Source organism: Cryptomeria japonica, chromosome 1 (assembly GCF_030272615.1).
Source record: "Cryptomeria japonica chromosome 1, Sugi_1.0, whole genome shotgun sequence".
NCBI lineage: Eukaryota > Viridiplantae > Streptophyta > Pinopsida > Cupressales > Cupressaceae > Cryptomeria > Cryptomeria japonica.
The window spans coordinates 656,215,750-656,237,643 of NC_081405.1; positions in this window are offsets into that span (position 1 = coordinate 656,215,750).

A 21,894-nucleotide genomic window follows, 5' to 3' on the forward strand; every position below is an offset into this window, starting at 1 on the left:
GAAAGGTAAAGAAAATATACTTTGCAAGTTGAAAAAGTCTTTGTATGGTCTGAAATACTCTCCTAGGATGTGGTATCAAAATTTTGATTCCTATGTGTTGAGTTTGGGATTTTAGAGGTCTAAATCTTATCATTGTGTTTACTTCAAAACTAATAATGGTCTCATTCTCATTGTTGCATTATGTGTGGATGATATGTTATTGTTTGGGAATGGATATTTGATTTTTGACTTGAAGTCTTAGTTGTCAGCATAGTTTGAGATGAAAGATTTTGGTGGAAGTAGACCTACATTCTCATAACAAATATCAAATGGACATCTTTGGTTAAACTAAAGTAAGCAGGTGAATTCTCTATTTGAGATATTCAACATGATAGATTCTAGATCTATGATGATTCTTGTTGCACTAGAAACAAATTTATTTGTAGAGGATTGTCCAAAATATCTTACTAAGGTGGAGGACATGGCCAATGCATCATATGTGAGTGTTATTGGCAGTATCATGTATGTTATGTTCTATACTAGACAATACATTGCCCAGTAATGAGAATCTTGAGTGGATACATGGCTAATCCTAGATGAGTGCATTGGGTTGTAGTTTATTTGAGGGGTACTTTTGAGTATTCCTTGTGTAGACACCTAAAATTGTCTAGTCTAATTAAATAAATATTTTATTTATTTAATTATCTAAGCTTAATTCTTCTATTAATTAAATAAATATTTATTTATTTAATTAATTCATTTATCCTCTTCTAGCCTTATTTCTCATTTAAATAAATACATTTATTTATTTAAATTATCCTTTTCCTAAATTAAATAAATATCTTATTTATTTAATTGATCCCACTTCTTCTGTTAATTAAATAAATCTTTATTTATTTAATTAATTCATTAACCTTTTCTACCCATGACACATGTCATTCATCTCTTAATTCATACACTACCTACCCCTCTCATTATTTTATTATTTCTTTTACCTACCCTCTAATCATAGCCGACCTCCTTTTACACCTCTCAATCTTATCCCTCCATTTCATATAGTGTCTTCTATATAAGGAGATGCTTCCTTCATTATCAAACCCTAATCATTCTATGCATTCTAATCAATCATCCTAATCGACAATTTGGAGGACTTGACTACATTACGATCCTACTTGCAACCACATTCCGTTCTTTGTTGAGCTCTTGTGCACATAAAATCTGAGAGCAAATATATATCAAGCAAGATCAATGGAGATAGGAAGAATGGAGATCAAAACCCTATTGGACATGTGATGGTATAATCTTTGTGATTTCATGTGGTTTGCATCGTCTTAGGTAATCTTCATATGTTATGGTGGATCTTTGTTGATTGTTACGCTAGGGTTTTGTGGTTGAATTCATTTAGCCTTTCAATTTTGTTATTATTGTATCCATTTTCACCATACACATTTTGGCACGCCCGGTGGGACTCTTGTCCCTTTGCATCTAACCTCCTTGTTGCAGATTTTGCGTTTTTGAAGTTGCAGACCGGATATTTTTCGACAGCATTTTAGTTTTTTTTCCGCGTCTGTGAACTTTCGGATCACGTCTTTGATTTTCTGGCGCATTTGCGGGATCTGGAATCGCGTCTGTGTTTTCGACAAATTTTATTTTGCAGGTTTCAGAAAGGAGCGTCTGTGTTTCAGAAACGCGTCTGTGTTATTTCTACTCGCGTCTGTGTCGGAAAGGAGCGTCTGTGATTTTTAGGCGCGTCTGTGTATCACAGAACTGCGTCTGTGTTATCCAGACGCATCTGTGTTGAGGGTAATAGCGTCTGTGTATTTACTGTTTTGAAATTTTGAAGTTTTCATTGATTCAATTTTCGGATTTTGTACTTAGGGTTTCAGATCTGGTTTATTTTTGGACTAACACTTTCAGATCTAGCTAACTAAATTGGTGCAGCTTGTCTTGGAAGCAAAACGTTTTGTTGAAGGCCCCTATGTCACAAAGTCTTTTGGGTTTTTAAAATGTACCTAACTTGTGTGTTTGCAGGAAGGGGTGATTATGTCAAACAACCCAAACTACTAACAACTTTTGTTGCAGGTCCTTGGCTAGGGTTTTGAATTTTTGTTGTGTGCTTTGTTCTCATAGAATAGCAAACACTTCCATTGGTGCACTAAAATTGAATCATTGTCTTTTGTGTCTTGAGCAATAGGCTCTTTTTGTTTAATCTTTAGAGGGTCTGTCTTCCCTTGTGGTCATTAGGGCTACTAGTGAGAAGAGAATGACCCAAGTGGTAGCGAGGAAAACCCACCTCTTCCGAACCACTATAATCAAATGTATTCATGGTGAAAACTATGAATAACGTGTGCTGATTAGTTCATACCGACACTATGTCTCCCCATAAACCCGTTTGATCAAATTTATTTGATCATTTGTAGGGCGTAACCCCTACCGGCTGGGAGCCTTCTGTATTTACAGAGCTGAAAGTGCCGCATGTATGGCCACACGAGCGGATGCCCTTACTAGCACCTTTTTGTTTTAGAAGCCCAAATCCTTCTAGTTGTTGGGGTAGGAGGTCGGACCTCTGGTAGCGGCCCACACACATACGGTTCTTAGTAGAGATACAAAGTTCGCCATGGGGAGTTTTCATGGGGACTGATGTTTGGTTGACCCGAGAAGTGAGTGCCGAGGGTGGAGCTAGTGAGGTCAAGCATCTAAGTATCTGCTCTGAATAGCGTAGCCTCGGGGGTAAAACCCTATGTGGGATCAACAACTATTGTCTTGGCCAGCCATAAGAATTGTGCTTGACTTATGTTAAACATTCAAACAATCAAGACCAAACAACAAAACATTGTGTCTTTTGTGTCTTCAAGTGTATGCAAAACAATTTTACATCAAACAACACACTTTTCTTAGAGTCATTTTGAGTCTAGACACTGGCAAACATTGAGTTCTCATCAACATTGTGTCCTCTTGTCACGACAAATAGTCAAACAGTCAGATTTGGTCACAACAAAATGACTTCACATATTGGAAAAATTGCACAAAGCTTACAGAAACGCGTCTATGTCTGTTTTAACTGCGTCTGGGTCATCTAAACACGTCTGTGAAGGGCATAATAGTGTCTGTGTGTCTAGCAACGTTTGTGTCGAACAGAGACATGTATGTGTCTGGGAATCGCGTCTGTGAAGTATACAGAAGCGTCTGTGTCCAGAATTGAAAAATTTCATAGTCCAGCAAACAAAAGAAATCAGTTTCAGAATTCTTGAGCTTCCTAGGTTGTTTCTTCAGGTTTCATCTAGCATTCAACCTGTCTTTGGGTCTCACATAGTCCATCATTGCTTCACATCTAATTTTACATTCATACTTGTCTAAACTTGAGTCAAAAGGTCACTTGCTTGTCCTCATCATACTTTGTCAACATACTACATACAACAACACTTTGCTAAGTGGTCCCTCATCAAGGTTTCTTACCTTTGGGTCTCATTTGGTCTTACTTAGAGTCAAGGTCAACTTACCTCATCAAGAGAAATTATCCTCTCTTTGGAAGTCACACCTACTCTACTACATACATACTTGGTCTTACACTTTGGACATTGCAAGTACACCTCAGATTCATTTACATTTCATCCAACTCTTGGTCTTCCATACTTTTTCTATTTTCATCTAGTCTCACACATCTTGGTTAATACCTAGTTCATGGTTGAAACCCGTCTTCAAAAATCCAGGAGAGAAACTAAAGAGGCTCAAGAGTCCGCAAACATGAGTTCTTATGAGTATGACAACGATTTATTTTTCAATCCTGAGCACACTACATTGCCTGACATGGATGTTTATAGAAACATTCCAAATGTTGAAAACACAGGCACTACAAACAACAATGCTACACACAATGACAATGTGGACAACTTTTCAATACATTCAGCAGATGTAGAAGAATCCATTATGAATCCCCATTTCAATCAATTGGTTGAGGAAATAATGAGGAGAGATAGACAATACTTCTTACACATGATGGCACAAAGTGGAGCCAAGATACCTCATGATTTTGACATGTCTCAAATAATGGAACATAGACCTTTGCAACAACCTGACTCCAACATGGATCAAAGGAGACCTAATAGTGGAGGAAATGGAGGACCACATATGGTACCTGAATCACCATCAGCTTTGCTTCAAAAACCAAAAGTCCCACATACACATGGTCAAACATATGATACTTACCTTCGTAGACCATTATGGAAGTCTTATGCAGATAGATATGCTCAAGCTATGGATCAACCAAAACAATTGGACATTCAAAGGCATGCTCCAAATTTGGACACAAGAAAACCCCGTGTCAAATTTGGGGGCAACACAATAGAACATGACATGCCTGTAGAATATGGTATACATGCACAAAATAGATATGACGTTCCTCAACATGAATCTATACCAAGTGGTCCATATATGCAACATCATTACAGACCTCCTCCATATGAACATGTGTATGATCAATATCATCCATATATGCAACATGCACCTCCTCCAATGGGTACCTCAAACATAGGATATGGTCCAAGAAGTCGATCTCCACCTAAGAGCAATTTAGAGCAACAAATCAGGGATTTACAAAAGAAAATGGAGGACATAAATACACCAAAGCCAACATACACAATGAGAGACATATGTCCTTATCCATTTGACAAGAGCATTCCAATGCCTCCATTTCCTGCACACTTTGTGACGCCTAAATTTGACAAGTATAGAGTAAAAGGGGACCCGAAGGCACATATAAGACAGTTTTTCACAGCTTGCATTGAGGTAGCAGCAGAAGAGACATATTTGATGAGATTATTCCCACAAAGCCTAGGTGATCAAGCTATGGAATGGTTCTCCCAACTCCCACCTGGTATTAAGTCATGGGGTGATCTAGCAGAAGCATTTATTCAACATTTCTCCTACAATATAGAGACAGACATATCAGTCACTACTTTGTGCAATACTAAGCAAAAAGAGGGAGAATCTTTTGCATCATTTTTACCAAGATGGAGAAATCTAGCCAGCAGATGCTCTTGTGAGATTCCACAAAAACAAATGGTAGAGATGTTCACCCAAAATGTTAACAAAGAGATTGGTTATGACTTAAGGAAAGCTTGTTTGTCTACCTTCAAGGACGTTATTGAAAAAGGCTTAGCAACAGAAAAGGTCCTAATTGAACAAGGAGTCATCAAGATATTCAAGGAAAACAAAGATGACTTTAAAGGAAAAGGCAAGGCAAGATTTTGGAATAAAAACAAGAACACAGTCAATGATGGTGTTGTTGATGCCAACACAGTGCGACCCAAATTCATCTTTTCAGGATCAAGTTCTACAAACAATCAAGTAAATACTCAAACAACTTCCAGATCACGAAGGAAGTACACTCCATTGGGAGAACCACTTGAGTCAGTTTTCAAGAAGCTTGTGGCAAACAAGGTAATCACAATTCCAGATTTTCCTCCATATGAACCAAAGGTTAAACCAAATTGGTGGAATGATGATGAGTATTGTGAATTTCATAAGAGCAAGGGTCATAAGACAGGAAATTGTCATCGACTGAAGAACATCATACAGGATCTCATTGATAGAGGTGACATTGAGATTGAGGGACATTCGTCTAATCAAGAACATGAGATGTTTAAGGAACCATTCCCAAAACATGACAAGGGAAAAGCTAAAGACATAGATGACCAAGCCAACTATACTAGAGCACCTTACAACTATGATTCAACTATCAATAATATCTCGATGGACAATTATGTCTCTACTATTATCATCAAGGACAAAGCATCTGAGAATTCTACTCAGAGACCAAAGATTGTCCTAAAAGGCATTGGATCTTCTTCCGAACCTGCCTCTGAATGTCACGTTACAACCCGTCGAGGTAAAATTACTTTGCAAGGTGCTCCAGCTAAAAACACCGCCTCTTCATCAACCAAACCTGAGTATGACCTTGTAGAACAGTTAGGGAAGACACCCACACTCATCTCCATCCTTGAGCTCTTACGCATATCCCCCACACATAAAGCCGTTCTTGACAAAATCTTGAGAGACACTGTCGTTCCTACTGATCTGAACGTGGACCAGTTTCAAGCCATGGTGGGATACCTTTCCATTCCACACTCCCTTACTTTCATAGAAGCCGATGACGCATCTGTAAGTCAGCCACATAATGCACCATTACACATTGAAGCCTTCATTCACAAACATCGAATAAAAAGAGTCCTGATAGATGGAGGAGCAGGTCTAAACATTTGTACATTGAACACTATTAAACAATTGGGATATTCCGACAAAGCTGTGAATTCTACAAATAAAATTACTATCAAAGCATATGATGATGAAGAGCGTTCATCCAAGGGTACAGTCACCTTACCTCTCAGAGTTGGGCCAGTTACGAAAGATGTGGTTTGTCAAGTCCTAGACATCGATCTCACATACAACATACTCTTGGGACGTCCATGGATTCATGAGATGAGCGCAGTCCCTTCTACATATCATCGATGTATCAAGTTTCCACACAATGGAGTTGAAGTGACCGTCAAAGTGGATCCAAATCCATTCATATATTGCAACAATCTGCAACCTCGATCAGAAATAACAATTCCAGTCAATTGCGAAGCTGTTCCTTCATCGACATATGTGGATCCTGAATCCTTAAAAGATTCTACATCCAAACAAGCAGAGCTAAAAGAAAAGTTCAAGATTAAAGACCTAGGATGTGGTGAGTATATATTTCATGTTGACCAACTCCCATTATCTCCTAAGGTATTGTGTCAACAGGAACAACCTACACACAATTTGCAATGCTAAGGAATTGGGTGTGAACCACCTAGTGTTGTGGCTACTAAGTCTGAATGCAAATCTCCTCTAGTGGTGCAAGCATCTCTTGATATCAATAGTCCTAAGAGTGGTTCCAGCAAAGAATCTATTAAGAATATCGCCAACCCTCTTGAGAACTCACATAGCCTTACCATTTCATCCACTCATTCCATTTCCACTCCACTTCCAGACTTGGATCAACAAGAATTACAAAAGCCCTTACTCATTGGGGATCAAAAATCAAGCTTTGAAAAGAAAAATCTAAAAGTCAAAAATAAAGAAAAGTCCTTTAGTCCATATCAAAATCAAAAGTTATTTGACTCTACAAAAATCAAAGTCAAGGATAAAAATCCTATGAAGAAAAAAGAGAAAGAGTTGATCTCCCCTAATATCAAAATAACTGGGGGCAAAAATTCTACAATTGCAAGTCAAAAAGATTACTTGTTGATCCTAAGTCTCCATCATGCTATCCTACTTTCACTTCTTTTCGCAATCATAAGCCTTCATCACTCATCTACTTGTTCCACACATCCTTTCCCTTCTAGCTATACACCATGGACCTTTAATGGAGCTTCCTCGCAGGACTTTGTTATCAGGGATGCCCAAACTTCTTCAGGTGACACGCATACAGGCCTCTGTAGTCCACACACTAGTAATTCTATCTCAGTTCCTTTATCAAGGAAGACAGTCACTCAAGCTACACATCATTTAGTCAAGGAACAATGCAGCTACAATCATAAAGTCAAGCCTCGCACAATTGAGGTAGGTGACTTGGTTCTCAGAGAAAACCCTAAAAATCAACAAGACAGACAGAAGAAGGGCAAGTTCGAACCAAATTGGCTTGGTCCTTACATCATTACAACAGCATATGGATCTGGGGCATATCAGCTCTCAACTACAGAAGGTGAACCTTTGGAGGATCCTATCAACAGCATGCACCTTCGCAGGTTCTACATATAGCTCTTTGGAATATCCTAAATTCAAAAATACAAAAAAAAAATAAAAAATTTAAAAAATACAAAAAAAATTATAAAACAAAAAAATCGTTACTTGGTGAAAACCTGGCAAACAGGCGCCTTGTGACACAAAAAACATTGAAAAATTGAAAAAAGTAAAGAGAAATAATTTCGTCCAACGATGAAAACCACTTTGGTGGTGCCCTGGGCAAGTACCATGGTGAAAACTGGGTCACCAGTGCCATGTGTAGAGACATTGCTCCTCCCTCCTTCAGGATTCACTTTCATCATTTCACTTTGCACACACTCACAACCTATTCATCCATAATAAACTTACCCATTCCCATCATGGCTTGTTATTGATCTACCCAAGATTGGTTAGCCGTTCATAATAAACCTCCCTTTCTATCCATAATAAGTCAGATCCTCTCTGTGGCTAAGGCAAATCCCATGTCTAGTGATGGGTGTGGAACTAAGAACATCACATGTTTCGAGGACTACAGTTTCTTCCAGCTTCCTTCAGTCTATTTGTGCACAATCTGCAATAAAGCAACATCTGCATCGCCAGTCCGCAATAAAGTTTCATCTTCTTCGCAATAAAGTATCAGCTTCATGGATTCAGCCAGTTTCAGATGAGACAACAACAACAATGGGCTTCAACAAATCAAATCTTTCAATAGACTCAGACAACATTATGGTTCAGTGCTATCTATCCTTTCTGTGAAAGTGAACACTGTGACCATAATAAAATAAGACTTATACAAGTGACAAGAGACACTAAACTTGAGGACTACAGTGGATGTTGGTGTTGAGTCTTGGTTTTCTTTTGATTTCATCTTTTTTTTGGTGACATGTCTTTTAGCTTTTCCGGGATGTCTTTGACTAGAGATTCTATCTCTAGGATGTCTTTGACTAGAAAGGCGAGGATGGGGTATCGTCACCTATTTGTATTTGCTATCTGTGGATTGTCTCTTAGTAATGCTATGACTTGTCCAAGGATATGAGGACACTGTGAGTCTAGTGTGAACTGGGGCATTCCTTGTTTGTGACTATCTTATCTCCATGCAAGCAGGTACAATGACTTTCTGGGTCTAACATATACTTCGATTGTCATAACCTACTTGCCATAATAAAGCTCAATGATGATAACGCACAAGAAGCTCTTTCACTTTCATATCTTCTGTCTTCCATCCCCCTTTCTTGATTGACTTCCATCGTCCTTCTCAAATCCGCGTAGCCTGCTATCACATGATTGAGTATAATGACACACCAAAAACATTTGCATTTCATGTAGTTGCACCTACATTACCACATATAAGTATTTCATACATACATATAGATATCACAACTGCATCACATCTTGCACACAACACCTGTTAGCACAATTTACATTTGCATTATCATATTCATCTGCATTACTTACATTCACATTTGCATCATGCATACACATATAAAACATAAACGAACAAAAAAAAAAAATATTGCATTACACCATGTACATATTTGCATCCATATCATAAGCATCAAATAAGAACATCTCATCACATAGGTACACATGCATATAGCTGCCGCAAAGATGCATCATCTCATATATATATATAAAGTGTCATGATACAATGATGTCGAAATCATATGGCTACAATCACCCGCAGGTGTCTACATCATTATACAAAATGGTACAAAACTGATACAGAGGAACTCACTGATCACTCCTGCCAACACTATTGGTAGTGCTAATCCTATCCATGTCATGGTATCCCATGCCATGTGTCCCACCCTCATCTCCAGTCTTGGATCCTAGAACACTTGTCTAAGGGCATCCCTGTCTCCGTCTCGATCGTACGGAATCAACTCCCCATCAATCGGTATTCGCATAATCCTATATACATCCTCTAGGGTGACTGTCATCTCACCCATCGGCAGATGAAACGTGCACGTCTCAGAGTGCCATCTCTCAGCCAGCGCAGTTAGTAAGCCCATGTTTGCCCGAAACTCAGGCACGTACAACACATGTCTCAAACCCATCTCCTCGATGGCAGCTCTGTCCTCGAGCGACAACTCAGGTCGCAACCTCTGCATCGACGGGAATCTCTCCCGTGACTCCAGTATTGGCAAATACTCCTGTAGTCAAACAACTCAATCATGTCAGTTATAGTGGCATTCACTGTTTATCACAAAATACTACTTTTTATCTAAATGCATATGGCTATTTATCCTAGTGGTACTCACTGTTCATCACAAAGTACTACGTGTGTGACACTCCCTGTTCATCACAAAGTGTTACTCACATTCGCACTCCCTGTTCATCACAAAGTGCTGCTCATATTTCAGTACTCCCTGTTCATCACAAAGTACTCTATCTTGGTACTCACTGTTCATCACAAAGTGCCTTGATCTATCCTAGTCTTCCTAGAGGACCTGCTTGAGTGTATCCTCTCAGCAGCTTATCCAATCGACAACATATGTTCATCACAGAACTGCCGATTTGACCTAGAAGATGCAAATTCATACTTTTCAAACACAAACATGCTTACATGACATAAACGTGCTCAAAGACTACATAGACGCGCCTGAAAAACACAAACGCGCCTTCTTGACACAGACGTGCCTATGCTCTGCACAGATGCGCCTGGACATTTTTTGACACTTTTTGGACCCTAGTCTAAGCGCATTTATTACCCTATTCAACATGCATTAATGACAATTAAATGCGTCAAAGTACGAGGAGGTTTTGTGGTGCTTACTGGCTCTCCTACCTTTGTCGGCCTCTGAAATCGGCGAACGCGGTCGAATCTGTGAACCAAAGCCATCGCTGCTGACTGCTGCTGCTCTTTTCTCTCTCTGCACTCTAATCTCTTGGAGGTGTAGATGACAATGAGGATGTATTTCCCTCGTGGTCTATCTTATAGACTACCCCTAGCCCTTGTTTCCCAAGTCAGTCTTCGTTATCCCGTGACTTTGTCACTTTATCCGGTCAATCCATTCTATCTTGTCTTTCTTATCGAGAGATTGTCTGCAATCTTTTCAGACATTTTCATCCAATCTCTCGAGGGGGCATATCATTCCCATTCTGGGGCAACTCTATATCATTTCATCTTATCTTCTTTGAAACAACGCGACAAGCCGCATTGTCTCAAAGAGGGGCAAAATGTAGACACCTAAAATTGTCCAGTCTAATTAAATAAATATTTTATTTATTTAATTATCTAAGCTTAATTCTTCTATTAATTAAATAAATCTTTATTTATTTAATTAATTCATTTATCCTCTTCTAGCCTTATTTCTCATTTAAATAAATACATTTATTTATTTAAATTATCCTTTTCCTAAATTAAATAAATATCTTATTTATTTAATTGATCCCACTTCTTCTGTTAATTAAATAAATCTTTATTTATTTACTTAATTCATTAACCTTTTCTACCCATGACACATGTCATTCATCTCTTAATTCATACACTACCTACCCCTCTCATTATTTTATTATTTCTTTTACCTACCCTCTAATCATAGCCGACCTCCTTTTACACCTCTCAATCTTATCCCTCCATTTCATATAGTGTCTTCTATATAAGGAGATGCTTCCTTCATTATCAAACCCTAATCATTCTATGCATTCTAATCAATCATCCTAATCGACAATTTGGAGGACTTGACTACATTACGATCCTACTTGCCACCACATTCCGTTCTTTGTTGAGCTCTTGTGCACATAAAATCTGGGAGCAAATATATATCAAGCAAGATCAATGGAGATAGGAAGAATGGAGATCAAAACCCTATTGGACATGTGATGGTATAATCTTTGTGATTTCATGTGATTTGCATTGTCTTAGGTAATCTTCATATGTTATGGTGGATCTTTGTTGATTGTTACGCTAGGGTTTTGTGGTTGAATTCATTTAGCCTTTCAATTCTGTTATTATTGTATCCATTTTCACCATATACTCCTTGTATTTTCATCATTATCCTATTGGAACTCGACAATCTGTGAGTATCCATGCATATGTGGATTTAGATTGGGCATGTGACATTGATAGTAGAAGATACACTAGTGGTTATGCTTTCCACTATGTATTGTGGTGCTATTACTTGGATGAGTACGCGATAAATTGTAGTCACTTTGTCCATGATAGAATAAAAATACATGATAGGTATTCATGCTTGTAAGGAAGCCATTTGGATAATAAGGTTGTGTTCAAATATTGAGTTTGATGCAAGATTGATTACTATATATTGTGACAATCAAAGAGCCTTTTTATTAGCAAAGAATTTGACTTTCTGTGCCAAAACAAAGCATGTAGATATTTACTTTTTTTTTTTTTGAGAAATGGTAGAGGATGGGAAAGTTAAATTGGAAAAATTTGATACGTTACTAGACAATTTTGTTTGCACATGTTATTTCATCACCTTGAGGAAGTTGGAATTTTGACTAATCATCCTACTAGGAAGGTCACATGGAGTTCTTGTCCTCACATGAGGAAGTAGACATGCCATTTAGAGGATCTTGGATTTTGTGGTAAGTAGGTGCCATGTGTCATGTAATGACAAATTTATGATAGAATCAATCATGACTATCACGACACATCTACCTATGAAAACTTAGGAGAACTTTATGATATATTATATGATATAATGAAGAAGTGTTAGGAGAGACATTTGCATGGAGAAAGTGGGTGCTTAAGTTGGGGAATGATAGGTTGTAAGAGAATTACTATTGTTATTTAATTATGATGGATTTTATTACAACTATAGGTGTTGTCAATCATTATTGTTCTTGTGACAATTATAAGATGTGTAAGAGCATTTGTCACACCTAAATATAGAGAATTTTGGGTGCCAACTTTTTAGGTTTGAAAGAGGAGTCAAAGGATGATGTACATGTGTCATTTGTATTCTTACATGTGGTTGAAAAATGTTCCAAGTGTTTTGGATGACCCCCTCTTATGTTTACATCTAAAAGATTCCTCCTTTCTTGTATTTCTTTGTATAAGGTTGTCTTGGAGAGCATTATGTGATGGTATGATGAAAGAATAAGTATTTGGTCAACTACTGAGAGGGGGGAGGGGGGGGGGGGTGAATCAATAGATAGAAAAATAGATATAAACTTCACCAATAAAAAATAAATCTCTCAAAGTAAACTTAGAACTAACAATATAATACCTCTGTCAAGATAAGAACTCACAAGATAAACCGGTTGTCTGTTACAACAAACTAACAGTAAACAACTTCTTCATATCTCAATGCTTCTGGTTATCATGAATTATCAAAATAGTTAAGTAGTTAAGTAAATCAACCATGAAAACATAACCACAAAAACATTCACCAATTGACACAAATATTTTTGACTTGGAAACCCAAATAGGTAAAAACCACAGTGAGATGAGACTCACAAGACAACTATTTGAACTCTTCTGAAGTTCGCCCTATTAGGAGCCTAGCCTATTAAAGCATTACAAAAAGTCTTGTTAAGAACTAATCCTGTTAGGAATCACCCGGTTAAGGGATTGACTAAAAATGCCTTGTTAGAAGAAATACCCTATAAGGAGTAACCTCAGTAGAGGATTTGAAAATACAATCTAATGGACCACCTTGTTAGAGGATTTGAATAACACCAAGCTTGTTAGAGCTTACCCGGTTAGGGGATTTCAATTCTGCTATAATTGTTAGAAAACAATAGGAGTTTATTGATCTATCTAAATAGCACTACACTTGCTTGATCAGTTCCATTTCATGCTCCTAAATGCCTTTACTCAAATTGCAGATACATCATCCGGTTTGGCAAACACTCACTTAATTGAACTGTGTCTATCTCTTTGCTAACTATTTAAAACTAAACAACTTCATCGACCTTATAAACAAATCAATCAGGTCGGTAACACAACAAAGACCTAACTCTCATTGAGATTACAAACAAATTGGTTCAAGTATGACCATTGGATTACATAACAATCTCTGCACATCAATCAAGAAAACCTTGATCGCTCCTTGATCACCGCTTCATTGAACTTAGTAACTCATCATGTGCTTTGCATTAGATGCAATACATTTTCTCATTCCGTAGACAAAAACCGTTACAAAAAATCGCCAAAATCTCTTGGAATTGTCTTCATACAATAATCATGCATGTCATCATCATTACCGCTCATCATTAGATCATAAACCGATATAACCAATTCACCAAACTTAATCGGTAAGGGTTTATCAAAAACAATAGGTAGGGTTTACCGATTACATCAATAGATAAGGTTTACATTGGTTACCAGTTCACTCCACAAATTATTCCTACCGGTTACAGTAACATTATTACAACAATATCAACAATATCATTACCGGTTTATTGACATAAATGACAACATAACATATCATTAATGTGATCTTCATGCAAATGCCAACATTATCCATGCTATTTTTTGTAGGTGAAGTATTTTGTTATCTAAACTAATCCATATTGTGGGTTGTTGATTGTGTACTCTTGTTGAAGAATACTAGTGTTGATATTATACTAGTATCATATTTTGGAGTGTGGAGTTTTTATCTTGAAAAGGTTTTCCCTATGTATATTTCTTATTGATTGTTTTTGTCTATTTGCATGTTTATTGAAGTAGGAGTGTCCCAAAATACCTCTGATCAAACTTAATGTTGGAAGCGTACAAGATCTTTCCAAGTCTTGTGGAGCATGTGGAGCATGTCACATGGTAGAAATAGGTCCAAACAACATCTAGATAGGTCTACACCTATCCACATCAAGTTTTAGACCCTCACCAAACACTTAGAGTCATTGCACATGTTACACTAACAACTGGACTTGGGGAACTAATATGAAACTCTTCTAGAGTTGGGATCTGGTATTTAAGTAGTTCAAGATTCATGGGAGATCATCAATAGTATCTAGGGAGTATTTAGGAGGCAATAGATAGGAGAAGGTAGATCTAGAAGACTTTTGTTTAGTATTTTCTTTGTAATAAGCCCATGGTAGCCTGTGCACTAGCATGTGCCCGACTAATGAACCAATTTAGTGGGTATGCGAAGGCCTATGGGAATAAAATTGATTTGTATTTATCAATAAAAAGTTCATATTTTTATTTGTGTTCCATTATTTGTTGTAGTTGTGTGTGATTAGGGCTACAAAGTTGGACAATTCATTCTAGACCCTCCAAACTTGACTAGATCAAGTGGTATCAAAGAAATATTTGAATATTTGGAGGTGTGTATTCTAGAATATCTTTTGTGTTGACAGATCATTGATTGGAGCTATCTTGCAAGTGTTGCAAACTGATTGACAAAGTGAGGTAGTTGCAAACCTAATCCAAATTCTCAAATTGAGGTAGTCGCACCAAGATCAGATGGAAAGATGCCACTAAGAAGGATGCCAATAATGGTTGATGTCATTGAAAGAGTAGCTAAAAAATGATAGACATGATGAGAGCCATGAAAAATCAATTTGATGTCATAGAAGAAGATAAGAGGAAGGGAATAAACTCAAGACCAAAAGAGGAGAGTGATGATGAGGAGCCAAGGGGGCAAGAGCAGGATGAGGGAAACCAAGAAGAAGAGGAGTTAGATCATATCAAGATGAGGAAGGTCATAATTAGATTGAAAAGAGGCCAAGGATCAAAATCCCTAGTTATGTCAAAAGCCCGAGTTTAGACGAGCTAATTGATTTGATTAATGAGATGGAAGAGTACTTTGAGTTTAAGGAAATTGAAAATCCAAAGTAAGTGAGGTTCACCAAAACCAAGTTGAAGTTACATGTTGCCATCTGGAACTGGAGGGGAAAAGAGAAAAATAGGAAATATAGATAGGATGGTGATGCAATTTAAGGGCCAATTTATACTCATGGACTATGAGCTAGAATTGATGAAAAAACCCCACAACTTGTGGAAAAAAGAGAGAATTGTGAAGGAGTAAACTAAGGAGTTCCGCAAGCTGATCATTAGGAATGAACATAGTGAATTTGGAAGGGAGAATGTGGCATGATACATCAATGGTCTCAAAAATTTCATTCAGGAGGAATTAAGCCTCGTCCAGATGACTATCATGGAGGAAGCCTATCAATTTGAATTGAAGGTCAAAGAAAATCTATCTAGGATGGAAGAGTGAATTCTAGTGAATAGGAATCAGAGAGATCCACAAATGTGGACACACCACATTGAGAAGAGACCTTATGCTAAGAAAAGGATAAGGAGTCCTTTCCACAGTGAGGAAATAATGCCTAAGGAAAATTGATATGGTGATAGGAGGGAAAGAGAGGACTATCAATGTGATGAGAGATATTAAAGAAATAAAAGGATACCTAACCAAGGATCATTCTAGGTAACCTATTTTAAGTGCAGGGAAGTTGGACATTGTTGTTATATGGAGCCTAATAAGACACGAAGATTAAATTTTCCCTACTTCTATCGATGCGCTTTCCCCCCATATTTTTTGATGGCGCCCCTCTTCCCCACCTTATAGTATAAGTCTTGATAAAAGGCTAAGGGTTAGGGGTTTTCTGTAGAGAATTTTATAGCATTTTTACAGTGGTATTGAGTTACAAGGGATTGCTGGTTGTAATCGGTTTTGATTTACTAGATAATAATATTGGACTCTCTACTTGGTGGATGTAGCCCAAGATTGGGTGAACCACATTAAATATTGTCTCTTCGCTGTTATTATTTCTGTGTTTTTCATTCCTGTGTTAATATTTATCTGCATATAATTGATATCTTCTGCATACAATTGCTAACAGACATTATGCCTTTGAATATTGACAAGGAAGTTCTAAGTAGTCAAGAGACTCCATAGCCAAAAATGCCTAAGTTGAGGAGGAAAGGGATAGATCACTCGAGTCCACAAGACATCCAAAAATTGGTGAATCATTATTCATGAGGAGAGACCTAGTGCAAATGGAGGTTAAAGATGAACCGACAAAGAGGAGAAGTTTGTTCTATATCAGTTATAAGTCAGGAGGCAAGTGTTGTAAGATTATCATTAATACTAGTAGAACAAATAATTTGGTCTCTAAAGATATGGTGAGGAAGTTTAACTTGAAGAGGATTAATCATCAAAATTCATACTAAATTTTCTAAATACAAGATGTTAATGTTTTAGCAACAAGATATTTCATTATGACTGTGATGGTTTCTTCCTACACTTCAAGAGAAGTTGATGTGTAATAGATTCCTTAATAACTATCACCAACCTGCATGTATGACTTGCAGCTTCGTGGGAGCCTCATGCGTGCTGGTAGCAGTTTCTTTCCTCTTCACATTTCATCCGATATAAACATTGTCTATGTGGCTTATGTAATGGCATATATGTAACTGTTGATAATCTTATGGTGTCTTTTGGCCTTCCATCTACCTATGAAAAGAGATATTTTCAGCCTTGTCTTCTCTTTAAAAGGCATGTTGATGTTTGTGCTTTAGGGGCAGGGTGAAGTTCTCAAGAGAAAGTCTATATTAATATATGATCATCTATGTTTACTGGAGTGTAGAAGCTTTCAGTTCTTTTGAGATGTTATCAACTTTTAGTGTTCATTGTTAAGTGTTAACAATCTTGCTTAAATCATTGCTTGATTAAGCTTGAGAGTATTGTATAAGATTTGTGTCTTTAATAAAGGTTGATTTTTGGCGTAGTTGGGTTTTTCACCTCAGGTGGAGGGTTTTCCCAGGATAAAATTCTGTGTATCTTGTTCTTGTGAGATTTTTCTAAGTTTCAAATTTCTATGTCTTACCTTTTTGGTTCTAACATTAACATGGTATTAGAGCAAGTCTGAGGCCGTCTCCCTCACAGGAGGCCTCAGGATTCTGGGAGGGTTGCTTGTTTATTGTTTGGTGTTATTCGATCTATGTTTTCTGAAGACAACGCTATTCTCTAAGCTGCGACTTCGTTTCTTCCTATTTTAGATTTCTTGAGCGGCCCTGCAAAACTCGATGGGATCTCTGCATTGCGACTGATATGGGTATCACATCATGTGTTGGCATTTTTTATGATTATGTTGTAATTGTCATTGATGGTCACACACTTGCTATGAGATCACTTTTTGAATGTATGAATTATATTCAACCGGTAATTGTTCCGAACCGGTATCATGTGTTAGTCTTTAGACTATTGGTGTTTTGCTGAAAGTGTTTACCGATCTCAAGCGGTATGAAGACCCCAAGCAGTTCGAGGATCTCAAGCGGCATGAAGGATCAAAGCGGCAAAACACATATTTCCCAGTCTTCATTTTTGACAAACCGACAACCGATATTTTGCGTAAACCGGTATTTTGTATGAACCGGTAATATTCTGCGATGAGTTACCAACCAACATTTTGCAATGAGTTACTATCCACCAATTGTTTGGCGGTGCCGAAACTTTGGTGGTGCTTTTGTGTCGTGTTACCAAATATGTCTAGATGCACTAAACCTAGAAAATTGTATTGTAAACCTATTGGACCAACATGATATCATATTTCTTTATAAGGACATCATGTCTAGGGTTTTAGGTGGTTGTAAGGGTTTTTGAAAGTGGTTGATGAGTATTTGTAAGTGTGATCAGAGAAGAGAAGTTTAGGTCTATGAGAGAAGGCAGAGTGTGAATGTGTTGAAGACTGAAGTAATGATGGAATGCATTAAGAATGAGCTATCAAGGATCTAACCAAGTAATCTGTGCTATTTGCTAGATCACTCACTTGTTGATTACTCACATCTTTGACAAGTTAGAAACCCTTAACTAGGTAGGCCCAAAAAAGCCTTTGTAAATCCTCTAACAAGGTGGTTCACATCTGTGGATCTGAAATCCTCTCACAAGGTAGTCTTTAATCAGACTTATCTCCTAACAGAGATTGAGATTCCTAACAGGATCTGTTCTGGTAAAGAACATTGTATGACCTTAATCGGTCTGACCTTAACCGGTCTGGTTTCTATTATGTAGGTAGTTACTTGTGAGTTTCATCTCACCGTGGTTTTTCCCATTTGGGTTTCCATGTCAAATATCTTGTGCTATGGTGTTACTGCTCCTCCTGTGGGTGAATGCCTTATTTTCTATATGGTTTGCATGTGTGCCAATCGGTTTGTTTGTTAAACTATTTTACCGGTTTACTACTAGACTGTTTAAGTGTTTAAGTTCAGTATTTTTTGGTATACTAATTCACCCCCCCTCTTAGTATTCATCATCGTGTGAGGTCCACTTTATTGTTTTGGAAGGACAATATGATGAATTCTATGCATTGTTTCTCTTATCTAGCATCTGCATCCTATCAACTTGTATATGCTGTGATCATATATCACTTTGTTATCATTGCTATAATCTACAATCTTTATTTTGTTCAAAGGAGAGATCACTTAGTATGTGGTGTACTTGAGCAAACCTTAAAGCATACCAAAAGATTCCTGATATAAAGAATAATGTTGGAGGAGACTTATGAGAAGATAAGACTCAGCTATAGGACTAACTCAATGGGAACTGGCAATAAAGAGATAAGTTTCTTTAATGTTTGAATGATGTTCATAATTTTTTATAACATTGGAATAGTGAATCATTATTTCTATTTGTGCTTGTTAGTATAGGTGGAGGCTACACATGTTCTAGGTTCATAACATGTGTTTGTGAACTTCCAACTGAATGTTATATCTGAGCTTAATCTGAGCTATTGTTATGTTTCATACTATTAGAAGTGTTGGTCACTCTACTGATGGGAGATTTGGAATTGGGGTATGCTCCAACATACTTCTTCACCGCTACAACACCGAAGATATTAAAATTGAGACAAGAGGGCTCTCCCAGTGAGAGGGAGCCTGGCATTTCAACTTCAGAGGGAGCCTAAATTTTCAGCTTCAGAGGGAGTTTGACATTTCAGCTTCAGAGGGAGCTTGACTTTTCAGCTTCAGAGGGAGTGTTCAACCCAACAATAAGAATAATAACTCTAGTTGAAGTCTCAACCCAAAGTTTGGACATTCATTTGGTAAAGTCACTATTTTCATAGCTAGAGTTCATTTGATTGTCAACCCAGGGATGTAATACTTGAAATGGGTATGCACTATATATGCACTAAGTTCATGCGACAACTATTCTACATTACTGCAACAACTAACATTATGCAGAAAATATAATCAATAATTGAAACTATAGAAAGGCTATAGGAAAAATTCTGCATAAACTCATAAAAGCAATACTGGATAAATTCAATGCTGATAAACAGAGATTACTTTGTTCTGGATTGGCTGTAGGAACAGTCAGTGGATCTATTTCTAGTGGCTACAGGAACAGTCAATGCAAGAACGTCTACTGCAGCTAAGGAAAGAAAACTAATCTTAACAAATGCACAGGAACACTCACCAAGTGGGCCCCCTTGGATGAGTGATACCAGGCTTCCCAAAAACAACTCTAAAAGATTAGAATAACATAATTTTATTCATCGTTCTTTGAAAGTCATTACATGATTTAATATGAAAAGAAACTCAAAAATGCTTATGAAAAATCCTCTGCTCTATTCTTCTCTCCTTCTATCTAACCCCTGAGAAGAAGAAGATCTTATTATTAAAAATAAATCATCTACAATAGACAACACAAATCACACCAAAAAGAGAAGGCAGATGATTGACCGAGAAAGGAGATAGCTAGATTTATGCTGCAGAAAATGTAGATCTAAACCAAACCACAGTCATAACATACTGTGGTGGTATTTACAACTTCAATGTCCACTTAAGTTAGACATTGGTAGTATCGCTTGATTGCTACTCTTATGCCATCCCTTATGCTTGCTCAACTTTTCTACAGTTTGGTCTTCAGTCATCTCTTGAGTATCCTTCCCTTCAACAAGCGCGATAGGCGAACATCCACCGCAACATCATTTATTCCCTGCACTACAAAAGAAATAACATACAAGAACATACATACACATTTTATTTAATCAAGACATCTATTAATTTCACACATGATATTGCCCTAAATAATCCACATGGAAACATGAATAAATCACATGGCTGCAGGAATAAATGGCATGGCTATAGGAATAAACTGGCAAAGATAAAATATGATTTAATAGGTTCAGGCTTAACATATGGAATACATATAGTAAACTTCCAATACATCACTACTACTATGCAAACCAAAAGATGACAAAAAACTGAAGAGTTTTGAGGATAGAAATATGACAATGTCTCAATTCATCATGCCCCCCAATTTTAAGAGCTTGCTGATCCTACAATAAAAGAAAAATTTCTGACTCTTGCACTAATTCCCTGATCACCAATGGTTCCTTGATGTATTCCATTCCTCCTGAAGCTAAATTTCAGTAAAATCCTTTCATCTTTTCCAGCTTGGACCATCTGGCTGATTCTTTTGTAACTGCATCATAGGGTTGATCCGTAGGCTTATATCCCAATGGTGGCCACATAAGAATAGGAGGTTGAAAATCAGTGGTAACTAGTTATTGGCCTTCTCTTTGCCTAGTTGTATATATTTGGGGGCTCTTTGCATAGCTGCCTAAAACAATTGCAGTGAATGAGGTTCTCCTTGCTTCAATTTTTTTGGTAAGTTATTCTAGCACTGAGTTAACCCATCTATTGCAGCTGCATTGTCAGTCTGAACTAAATGCTCATATGCCTGGTATATTTCCTCTCTCATTGGAAGCACTAGTTTCCTAACATCATCTCTTACAAGTAATTTCTGCCATTCATAATAAAGATCTCTTGGTTCTTTTGCCTCTTTCCTTAATGGCAATGGACAATCAAATTCAAAGTCTTTGTATGCTCTGGCTTGTGCCCCCATGCTGATCTCATTTTGAATCCATGACATTAAAGCTTTTATATGGATATCTCCAATATATAACAAAGGATTCCACTCACTGTCTAAGGGTACAACATAGTTATGTAAATAAAATTCACATAACAAATTCTTCACAGCTACTGGAGAAGTCTGGTAAGCATAATAAAATTCCTTAGGGGTTTCTAAAGAGGGGCCAAGGTCCCTGACAATGCGGTTCAATTTGAAATTTAAATACCGCTCCTTTAAATGCAAAGCATAAACCCTTGGAGGTGCCCTACATTGCATCAATTCGGGGACCATACTAGCGATTGTTTCAACCTTAGCTTCTAATTCCTCAATTTTGTTATCCCTCTTTTCAATTTCTCTTTGTTGTTTGTCAATAACCCCTTGCAATCTA